Source organism: Drosophila subpulchrella, unplaced genomic scaffold (assembly GCF_014743375.2).
Source record: "Drosophila subpulchrella strain 33 F10 #4 breed RU33 unplaced genomic scaffold, RU_Dsub_v1.1 Primary Assembly Seq155, whole genome shotgun sequence".
NCBI classification, from domain to species: Eukaryota; Metazoa; Arthropoda; class Insecta; order Diptera; family Drosophilidae; genus Drosophila; species Drosophila subpulchrella.
In genome coordinates, this window is record NW_023665494.1 from 122996 (window position 1) to 135779 (window position 12784).

The following is a 12784-nucleotide window of genomic DNA, read 5'->3' on the forward strand; positions in this document are numbered from 1 at the left end:
TATAGTATTGACAAAATCATATGTTTACGCATAACATAAGTTTTGACCAATACGAGGAGGGGCCCGCCAACGACCACCTCCCTATAGTAGTTTTTTACCCCACGCACTACTGCGTGCCTGTTTACAGTACTAGTGCCAGCTATCACTAGGTTTATATATCATGTTTCAGTGATATATGGGTAAATTCTACCATTTATTCTTATGTATATGGCATTTCTATGCCATATTTATACAATCCATTCATATCTTAATGTATATTTATTATATTATACATTATTATGCCTTATAGGTATTATACCTATAAGCCATATCCATACGATTCATTCACTAGTGCCGCCCCTCACTAGGTTTATAATTGTTATATCATTGATATACAATTTATTTCTATATATATGGCATTTATATGCCATATCCATACAATGCATTCACATTTCAATGTATATTTACTTGTTATACATTATTATGCCTTATAGGTATTATACCTATAAGCCATATCCATACGATTCACTTATATAAATATATGTATATTTTTCTATACATAATTTTTTTTTACTTTTGTATGGTTTTCTATGCATATCCATAGTTTATATGGATATGCTTGGCGTTCTATATAGTATTGACAAATTCATATGCATAACATAAGTTTTGACCAATACGAGGAGGGGCCCGCCAACGACCACCTCCCTATAGTAGTTTTTTACCCCACGCACTATTGCGTGCCTGTTTACAGTACTAGTGCCAGCTATCACTAGGTTTATATATCGTGTTTCAGTGATATATGGGTAAATTCTACCATTTATTCTTATGTATATGGCATTTCTATGCCATATTTATACAATCCATTCATATCTTAATGTATATTTATTATATTATACATTATTATGCCTTATAGGTATTATACCTATAAGCCATATCCATACGATTCATTCACTAGTGCCGCCCCTCACTAGGTTTATAATTGTTATATCATTGATATACAATTTATTTCTATATATATGGCATTTATATGCCATATCCATACAATGCATTCACATTTCAATGTATATTTACTTGTTATACATTATTATGCCTTATAGGTATTATACCTATAAGCCATATCCATACGATTCACTTATATAAATATATGTATATTTTTCTATACATAATTTTTTTTTACTTTTTGTATGGATTTCTATGCATATCCATAGTTTATATGGATATGCTTGGCGTTCTATATAGTATTGACAAATTCATATGCATAACATAAGTTTTGACCAATACGAGGAGGGGCCCGCCAACGACCACCTCCCTATAGTAGTTTTTTACCCCACGCACTATTGCGTGCCTGTTTACAGTACTAGTGCCAGCTATCACTAGGTTTATATATCGTGTTTCAGTGATATATGGGTAAATTCTACCATTTATTCTTATGTATATGGCATTTCTATGCCATATTTATACAATCCATTCATATCTTAATGTATATTTATTATATTATACATTATTATGCCTTATAGGTATTATACCTATAAGCCATATCCATACGATTCATTCACTAGTGCCGCCCCTCACTAGGTTTATAATTGTTATATCATTGATATACAATTTATTTCTATATATATGGCATTTATATGCCATATCCATACAATGCATTCACATTTCAATGTATATTTACTTGTTATACATTATTATGCCTTATAGGTATTATACCTATAAGCCATATCCATACGATTCACTTATATAAATATATGTATATTTTTCTATACATAATTTTTTTTTACTTTTGTATGGTTTTCTATGCATATCCATAGTTTATATGGATATGCTTGGCGTTCTATATAGTATTGACAAATTCATATGCATAACATAAGTTTTGACCAATACGAGGAGGGGCCCGCCAACGACCACCTCCCTATAGTAGTTTTTTACCCCACGCACTATTGCGTGCCTGTTTACAGTACTAGTGCCAGCTATCACTAGGTTTATATATCGTGTTTCAGTGATATATGGGTAAATTCTACCATTTATTCTTATGTATATGGCATTTCTATGCCATATTTATACAATCCATTCATATCTTAATGTATATTTATTATATTATACATTATTATGCCTTATAGGTATTATACCTATAAGCCATATCCATACGATTCATTCACTAGTGCCGCCCCTCACTAGGTTTATAATTGTTATATCATTGATATACAATTTATTTCTATATATATGGCATTTATATGCCATATCCATACAATGCATTCACATTTCAATGTATATTTACTTGTTATACATTATTATGCCTTATAGGTATTATACCTATAAGCCATATCCATACGATTCACTTATATAAATATATGTATATTTTTCTATACATAATTTTTTTTTACTTTTGTATGGTTTTCTATGCATATCCATAGTTTATATGGATATGCTTGGCGTTCTATATAGTATTGACAAATTCATATGCATAACATAAGTTTTGACCAATACGAGGAGGGGCCCGCCAACGACCACCTCCCTATAGTAGTTTTTTACCCCACGCACTATTGCGTGCCTGTTTACAGTACTAGTGCCAGCTATCACTAGGTTTATATATCGTGTTTCAGTGATATATGGGTAAATTCTACCATTTATTCTTATGTATATGGCATTTCTATGCCATATTTATACAATCCATTCATATCTTAATGTATATTTATTATATTATACATTATTATGCCTTATAGGTATTATACCTATAAGCCATATCCATACGATTCATTCACTAGTGCCGCCCCTCACTAGGTTTATAATTGTTATATCATTGATATACAATTTATTTCTATATATATGGCATTTATATGCCATATCCATACAATGCATTCACATTTCAATGTATATTTACTTGTTATACATTATTATGCCTTATAGGTATTATACCTATAAGCCATATCCATACGATTCACTTATATAAATATATGTATATTTTTCTATACATAATTTTTTTTTACTTTTGTATGGATTTCTATGCATATCCATAGTTTATATGGATATGCTTGGCGTTCTATATAGTATTGACAAATTCATATGCATAACATAAGTTTTGACCAATACGAGGAGGGGCCCGCCAACGACCACCTCCCTATAGTAGTTTTTTACCCCACGCACTATTGCGTGCCTGTTTACAGTACTAGTGCCAGCTATCACTAGGTTTATATATCGTGTTTCAGTGATATATGGGTAAATTCTACCATTTATTCTTATGTATATGGCATTTCTATGCCATATTTATACAATCCATTCATATCTTAATGTATATTTATTATATTATACATTATTATGCCTTATAGGTATTATACCTATAAGCCATATCCATACGATTCATTCACTAGTGCCGCCCTCACTAGGTTTATAATTGTTATATCATTGATATACAATTTATTTCTATATATATGGCATTTATATGCCATATCCATACAATGCATTCACATTTCAATGTATATTTACTTGTTATACATTATTATGCCTTATAGGTATTATACCTATAAGCCATATCCATACGATTCACTTATATAAATATATGTATATTTTTCTATACATAATTTTTTTTTACTTTTGTATGGATTTCTATGCATATCCATAGTTTATATGGATATGCTTGGCGTTCTATATAGTATTGACAAATTCATATGCATAACATAAGTTTTGACCAATACGAGGAGGGGCCCGCCAACGACCACCTCCCTATAGTAGTTTTTTACCCCACGCACTATTGCGTGCATGTTTACAGTACTAGTGCCAGCTATCATTAGGTTTATATATCGTGTTTCAGTGATATATGGGTAAATTCTACCATTTATTCTTATGTATGTATATGGCATTTCTATGCCATATTTATATAATTCATTCATATCTTAATTTATATTTATTATATTATACATTATTATGCCTTATAGGTATTATACCTATAAGCCATATCCATACGATTCATATACTAGTGCAGCCCCTCACTAGGTTTATATATCTCATTTTAATTATATATTGGTAAATTCTATTATTTATTCTTGTGTATATGGCACTTATATGCCGCCATATCTATAAAAATGCATTTATATTTCAATGTATATTTTCTATATTATACATTATTATGCCTTAAAAAGTTATTATACCTACCATAAGGCGATATCCATACGATTCATTTATATAAAAGATATATGTATAATTTTCTATACATAATTTTTTTTTATGAATATATGGGTTTCCTAAGCATATCCATATAATACATTTAGTTTTATATGGATTAGATTGGTCTTCTTTATTGTATTGCCAAACTCATATTGATAAAATAAGTTTTGAACAATAAGAGGATCAGCCGCCAACCAACCAACCACTGCTACCATTGGAGGAACATATACTTACTTTTTATATGTCCTCTTACTTGAATGGTCCTCTCTTTACTTGAAAATTTCATTACCATAGGAATCTATTTATACATGGAATATGATTTCCACTACTTTTTCGCGTCACTAATAATTAATATGACGATACAGACTTGCTACCATAACATAAGTCTTGAACAATAATAGGAGCAGCCGCCAACCAACCACCAACCAACCAACCACTGCTACCATTGATAGTAATTTTATATGTCCTCTTTAGTTGAATTTCAATACCATAGGAATATTTATACATGGAATATGTTTTGCCACTACTTTTTCGCGTCACTAATAATATGACGATACAGTCTTGCTACCATAACATAAGTTTTGAACAATAAGAGGAGCAGACACACCAACCAACCAACCGCGCTGCTACCATTATATATACTTATATTTATATAAGTCCTCTTTACTTGAATGGCCTCTTTACTTGAATTTCAATACCATAGGAATATTTATTTATACATGGAATATGTTTTGCCACTACTTTTTCGCGTCACTAATAATATGACGATATAGACTTGCTACCATAACATAAGTTTTGAACAATAAGAGGAGCAGACACCAACCAACCAACCGCTGCTACCATTGAATGAACCATATATACAAACTTTTATATATGTCCTCTTTACTTGAATTTTAATACCATAGGAATATTTATACATGGAATATGTTTGCCACTTTATCATCGCGTCACTAATAAGATGACGATACATTTTGTTTGTTCAATATTTACTTATATATTGATGTTTCCAATTTAGGTCTTTTATATTTCTTCTTCCCTACCTTACACACCACAAACAAAGTGGCGTGCGATGCTGCAAGCAAGCATAATGATTATGCCCGCTTGCAACATCTTTATTATCGAATCATCAAGCAAAGGATAAGCTTCAGTGGATCGCAGTATGGCAGCTGCTCAACCACTTACAACACCTTGCCTGTTACAAAAGTCGTTTACAATTGATTCTAGGCTTTGTCATTGTATTAAATAATGCTTTTATATGTAACTAGCGCGGCATCAGGTGATCAAAGATCCTCCCAATTTACTATGTTACAAATTACATTGGCATCACATCCATTGTCGTTTATAAAGTAAATTATAAACTTTAAATGGTTTAGAAGCCATACAATGCAAATTGCCCCTTATTTATCATTGCAGTCCAGCACGGATACGACCTTAGAGGCGTTCAGGCATAATCCAACGGACGTAGCGTCATACCACTGTTCGCTCGAACAAGTATTGTGCCATTGGTCCGTACCTGCGGTTCCTCTCGTACTACGCAGGAATGCTGTCGCAACAACGTTTTGTCATTAGTAGGGTAAAACTAACCTGTCTCACGACGGTCTAAACCCAGCTCACGTTCCCTTGCATGGGTGAACAATCCAACGCTTGGTGAATTTTGCTTCACAATGATAGGAAGAGCCGACATCGAAGGATCAAAAAGCGACGTCGCTATGAACGCTTGGCCGCCACAAGCCAGTTATCCCTATGGTAACTTTTCTGACACCTCTTGTTAAAAACTCTTTAAACCAAAAGGATCGATAGGCCGAGCTTTTGCTGTCCCTGTGTGTACTGAACACCGAGATCAAGTCAGCATTTGCCCTTTTGCTCTATGTGTGGTTTCTGTCCGCACTGAGCTGGCCTTGGGACACCTCCGTTATTATTTGAGAGATGTACCGCCCCAGTCAAACTCCCTACCTGGCAATGTCCTTGAATTGGATCATACCTGAGTAATTGGAGTTATACCAAATTTTCAAATCAAAAATACATAAATGCACCGTTTTATTAAAGAATTTGTTTGCGATTATATAACAAACTCGTGATACTTTGATCAAGAAGCTTGCATCAAAACCCAATACCATAAGATATAATAAATATATCCGTATAATGGCTAGGAAATGATACACGTTCCATTTAATCAAGTAAGTAAGGAAACAATAAGAGTAGTGGTATTTCATTGGCGATACCAAACCGAAGTCTAATATCTCCCACTTATTCTACACCTCTTATGTCTCCTTACACTGCCAGATTAGAGTCAAGCTCAAAAGGGTCTTCTTTCCCCGCTAATTATTCCAAGCCCGTTCCCTTGGCTGTGGTTTCGCTAGATAGTAGATAGGGACAGTAGGAATCTCGTTAATCCATTCATGCGCGTCACTAATTAGATGACGAGGCATTTGGCTACCTTAAGAGAGTCATAGTTACTCCCGCCGTTGACCCGCGCTTACTTGAATTTCTTCACTTTGACATTCAGAGCACTGGGCAGAAATCACATTGTGTCAACACCCGCTAGGGCCATCACAATGCTTTGTTTTAATTAGACAGTCGGATTCCCCAAGTCCGTGCCAGTTCTGAATTGATTGTTAATTGATAATCGTTATAATTAATAAGAACTAATTGGTTTAACCCAATTAGTATTCTTAAAAATTTTAGCAAGAAAGTTCCACAATTGGCTACGTAACTAAACTATCCGGGGAACAAGTGACCAACATAAATGCCAGACACTCTATTTACCCAGAACGAGCACATAAACCATGTTATTGTTTCCCAATCAAGCCCGACTATCTCAATCTTCAGAGCCAATCCTTATCCCGAAGTTACGGATCTAATTTGCCGACTTCCCTTACCTACATTATTCTATCGACTAGAGACTCTTCACCTTGGAGACCAGCTGCGGATATTGGTACGGCCTGTTGAGAAGTTTGCGTGTCCCCACCATAAATTTTCAAGGTCCGAGGAGAAAATATCGACACAACAGTATATGTCATGCTCTTCTAGCCCATCTACCATATCTCTCTGCGAAAGACTTCCATGGTAGTACGGCTATAAAACAGAAAAGAAAACTCTTCCGATATCTCTCGACGGCTTCTTTATGGTCGTTCCTGTTGCCAGGATGAGCACGAGGCCCATATTTAATAACAAACGGATACTCAACAGGTTACGGAATTGGAACCGTATTCCCTTTCGTTCAAAATTATTCAAGTATATTAATTAGCTTGATTTATATAATATAATTATATTTGTATGGCATTTGTGTTTTACTTGAAAATTTTCGGCTTTCGCCTTGAACTTAGGACCGACTAACTCGTGATCAACCACTGTTCACACGAAACCCTTCTCCACTTCAGTCCTCCAAGGTCTCATTCGATTATTTGCTACTACCACCAAGATCTGTACCAATGGCAGCTCCATGCAGGCTTACGCCAAACACTTCTACGCATACCATTGTACCTTCCTACTCACTAAAGTTTCAAAATTTATATCACAAGTAATATAAATCATCTACTTTAGCGGTAATGTATAGGTATACAACTTAAGCGCCATCCATTTTAAGGGCTAGTTGCTTCGGCAGGTGAGTTGTTACACACTCCTTAGCGGATTTCGACTTCCATGATCACCGTCCTGCTGTTTTAAGCAACCAACGCCTTTCATGGTATCTGCATGAGTTGTTAATTTGGGCACCGTAACATTACGTTTGGTTCATCCCACAGCGCCAGTTCTGCTTACCAAAAGTGGCCCACTGGGCACATTATATCATAACCTTGAACTTCATATCAAGAAAGTTAAGGTTCTTACCCATTTAAAGTTTGAGAATAGGTTAAGATCGTTTCGACCCTAAGGCCTCTAATCATTCGCTTTACCAGATAAGATTATTTTATATAACATTAAAATGCACCAGCTATCCTGAGGGAAACTTCGGAAGGAACCAGCTACTAGATGGTTCGATTGGTCTTTCGCCCCTATACTCAATTCTGACAATCGATTTGCACGTCAGAACTGTTTCGGTCTTCCATCAGGGTTTCCCCTGACTTCAACCTGATCAAGTATAGTTCACCATCTTTCGGGTCACAGCATATATGCTCAAGGTACGTTCCAGTTAGAGGCATAAATAATATAAATATCATTATACATAACTATATAGAACGCCCCGGGATTGTGTTAATTAGCTATAAATAGTTAAAAAACTAATCCCATTATTAGTCAAGTTAATTACGCTATTAGGTTTATATCCCAATAACTTGCACATATGTTAGACTCCTTGGTCCGTGTTTCAAGACGGGTCCCGAAGGTATCCTGAATCTTTCGCATTGTTAATCATACAAGTGCATATAATAAACACAAAAATCAATGATAATTATGCCATTATATAATTCCGAAAAATTAACGCACTGTATTCATATAAATCTATCAGCACTTTATCAAATTAATAACATTTATTCTGTGTTAAAATGCAAGCAAATTAATTTGAATAAACTATAAGTTATATTTTATGATAAATTTTGTATGCTAATAGATTACAATGTCCTTATATGGAAAAAATGCACACTATTATCATAATATTGTTTAAATATTACAATTTTAATGATGAATTTTCCATAACGGATATTCAGGTTCATCGGGCTTAACCTCTAAGCAGTTTCACGTACTGTTTAACTCTCTATTCAGAGTTCTTTTCAACTTTCCCTCACGGTACTTGTTTACTATCGGTCTCATGGTTATATTTAGTTTTAGATGGAGTTTACCACCCACTTAGTGCTGCACTATCAAGCAACACGACTCTTTGGAAACATCATCTAGTAATCATTAACGTTATACGGGCCTGGCACCCTCTATGGGTAAATGGCCTCATTTAAGAAGGACTTAAATCGTTAATTTCTCATACTAGAATATTGACGCTCCATACACTGCATCTCACATTTGCCATATAGACAAAGTGACTTAGTGCTGAACTGATTTCTTTTCGCTCGCCGCTACTAAGAAAATCCTGGTTAGTTTCTTTTCCTCCCCTAATTAATATGCTTAAATTCAGGGGGTAGTCCCATATGAGTTGAGGTTGTGTATAACTTTTTTTGCAATTAATTCTTTATATATAATGATAAAACATTTTATTAAATTCGTTATATATTTTATATATTTGTATGGCATTTGTTTGGTCTAACGAATCAACGAAGAATAATAATATTGTCAACGGCTTTCTATTTACTAATCTTTAATAAGAGACAATTCTAGATAAATTTTTTATGCTAGACATTTCTCAGTATTATTTGATTGAAAAAGAAAATATTTCTCTTCGTTTTTCACATTCAAATTATTTACTAATGTGAGATAATGTTTTTCATATATTTGTTAATATTATGAATAATATAATAATTAAATTATTATTATCCAATAATATACCATATGCTTATAAAATTTCATTATAAAATTTATATAAACAACTTAATTAGCATAGTCTTACAACCCTCAACCATATGTAGTCCAAGCAGCACTATAAAATTAATTAAAGTACATAACAGCATGGACTGCGATATGCGTTCAAAATGTCGATGTTCATGTGTCCTGCAGTTCACACGATGACGCACAGTTTGCTGCGTTCTTCATCGACCCATGAGCCGAGTGATCCACCGCTTAGAGTTTTATATATTGGTTTGGTAATTTTGTCATATATGTTTTTATTGAAAGAAATTAAAAATACACCATTTTACTGGCATATATCAATTCCTTCAATAAATTGATTTTTATACCTAAAACGAATGCTGCGAAATGTCTTAGTTTCATATAACCAATAATATATCAAGTATTTTTTAAATGGCATTTACGGTATTAATACTTTTTTTTAGCGATATATATTGAAATTTATATAAAACATTAACCTGTAATAATCAGGTACAACATTGTACATTTTAGGTTGTTGCATTATCCAATGTATGCGCATAACTGAGATGAACAATACATATCGCAACGCGTGTATATTATGGTCCATATACACACAGTGTTTTATTAATTAATTGCATTTAATATACAATATAATAATAATATTAAATAAATTTAATAATTTCGATTTGCTTGTTCGAATTTGTTATTTGTTTGCTTTTGCTTATTTATTTATCTCTTATTTAATGCAATAATATATTTATTATTACAATTATTATTTCGATTTGCTTGTTCGAAATTTTATATTTGATCTATAAAAGATCATATTTTTGGCAATTTATATTTTATTTGTATTACTATAATATATTATATTATTATAATAAAAACAAATTTTTTTATTAACGGTAAGGATATTAAACAATAATGATCCTTCCGCAGGTTCACCTACGGAAACCTTGTTACGACTTTTACTTCCTCTAAATAATCAAGTTCGGTCAACTTTTGCGAAACAACCGTAACACACAAGGCGTCACAGTGATCACGTCCGGAGACCTCACTAAATAATTCAATCGGTAGTAGCGACGGGCGGTGTGTACAAAGGGCAGGGACGTAATCAATGCGAGTTAATGACTCACACTTACTGGGAATTCCAAGTTCATGTGAACAGTTTCAGTTCACAATCCCAAGCATGAAAGTGGTTCAGCGGTTTACCCGGACCTCTCGGTCTAGGAAATACACGTTGATACTTTCATTGTAGCGCGCGTGCAGCCCAGGACATCTAAGGGCATCACAGACCTGTTATTGCTCAATCTCATTATTGCTAGACGCAATTTGTCCATTTAAGAAGCTAGTGTCCTTATAATGGGACAAACCAACAGGTACGGCTCCACTTATATAAACACATTCAAACACAATAAACATTTTACTGCCACCATGAATGAAGGCTATATAAGCTTCAACACCATAATCCTGAAGATATCTATTTAATATATTTGAGTCTCGTTCGTTATCGGAATTAACCAGACAAATCACTCCACGAACTAAGAACGGCCATGCACCACCACCCATAGATTCGAGAAAGAGCTATCAATCTGTCTTACACACTTATGTTCGGACCTGGTAAGTTTTCCCGTGTTGAGTCAAATTAAGCCGCAGGCTCCACTCCTGGTGGTGCCCTTCCGTCAATTCCTTTAAGTTTCAGCTTTGCAACCATACTTCCCCCGGAGCCCAAAAGCTTTGGTTTCCCGGGAAGCGACTGAGAGAGCCATAAAAGTAGCTACACCCAATTGCTAGCTGGCATCGTTTATGGTTAGAACTAGGGCGGTATCTGATCGCCTTCGAACCTCTAACTTTCGTTCTTGATTAATGAAAACATCTTTGGCAAATGCTTTCGCTTAAGTTAGTCTTACGACGGTCCAAGAATTTCACCTCTCGCGTCGTAATACTAATGCCCCCAAACTGCTTCTATTAATCATTACCTCTTGATCTGAAAACCAATGAAAGCAGAACAGAGGTCTTATTTCATTATCCCATGCACAGAATATTCAGGCATTTGAAGCCTGCTTTAAGCACTCTAATTTGTTCAAAGTAATTGTACCGGCCCACAATAACACTCGTTTAAGAGCACTAATGCAGGTTTTTAAATAGGAGGAACATATGAAAAAATACAAGTATCTAAGCACATGTAAGAACTCCACCGGTAATACGCTTACATACATAAAGGTATAGTACTAACCACAATTGTAAGTTGTACTACCCGTATGAAGCACAAGTTCAACTACGAACGTTTTAACCGCAACAACTTTAATATACGCTATTGGAGCTGGAATTACCGCGGCTGCTGGCACCAGACTTGCCCTCCAATTGGTCCTTGTTAAAGGATTTAAAGTGTACTCATTCCAATTACAGGGCCTCGGATATGAGTCCTGTATTGTTATTTTTCGTCACTACCTCCCCGAGCTGGGAGTGGGTAATTTACGCGCCTGCTGCCTTCCTTAGATGTGGTAGCCGTTTCTCAGGCTCCCTCTCCGGAATCGAACCCTGATTCCCCGTTACCCGTTGCAACCATGGTAGTCCTAGATACTACCATCAAAAGTTGATAGGGCAGACATTTGAAAGATCTGTCGTCGGTACAAGACCATACGATCTGCATGTTATCTAGAGTTCAACCAATATAACGATCTTGCGATCGCTTGGTTTTAGCCTAATAAAAGCACATGTCCCATAAGGTTCATGTTTTAATTGCATGTATTAGCTCTAGAATTACCACAGTTATCCAAGTAACTGTTAACGATCTAAGGAACCATAACTGATATAATGAGCCTTTTGCGGTTTCACTTTTAATTCGTGTGTACTTAGACATGCATGGCTTAATCTTTGAGACAAGCATATAACTACTGGCAGGATCAACCAGAATAATGTTTTTATTCATATTTCATTCATATTTTTGAATAGAAATTAGCAATATAAATTTTATAGATTGTTTTCTATCGAATACGGCCATTTTTATATAGCATTCGTATACGTTTGTTGTTTTCACAATATATACTTGTTCCGCCACTAATAATAACAAGTTTTTTAATTATTGATGTTAAAAACACAATATTTTTTTTCGTAATACGTAATAATTTTCTTTATATTTGCATATTTCATTCTAAAATATCTTTTTTGTTCGACATACGTCATTATTGTATCCACACATGTACAATTTTTGTTTAACCAATATAAAATATTGAAT

General features: G+C 34.3%; 2 non-coding genes across 2 annotated transcripts; both read right to left on the reverse strand.

Annotated features, from left to right (window-relative positions):
* Window positions 1–9630: 9630 nt before the first annotated feature.
* LOC119558989 lies at window positions 9631–9809 on the reverse strand. Its single transcript, XR_005220574.1, has one exon. It is a non-coding gene; the product is annotated as a 5.8S ribosomal RNA (ribosomal RNA).
* Window positions 9810–10468: 659 nt separating this feature from the next.
* LOC119558999 lies at window positions 10469–12463 on the reverse strand. The gene has a single exon (XR_005220583.1). It is a non-coding gene; the product is annotated as a small subunit ribosomal RNA (ribosomal RNA).
* Between the last annotated feature and the right edge of the window lie 321 nt (window positions 12464–12784).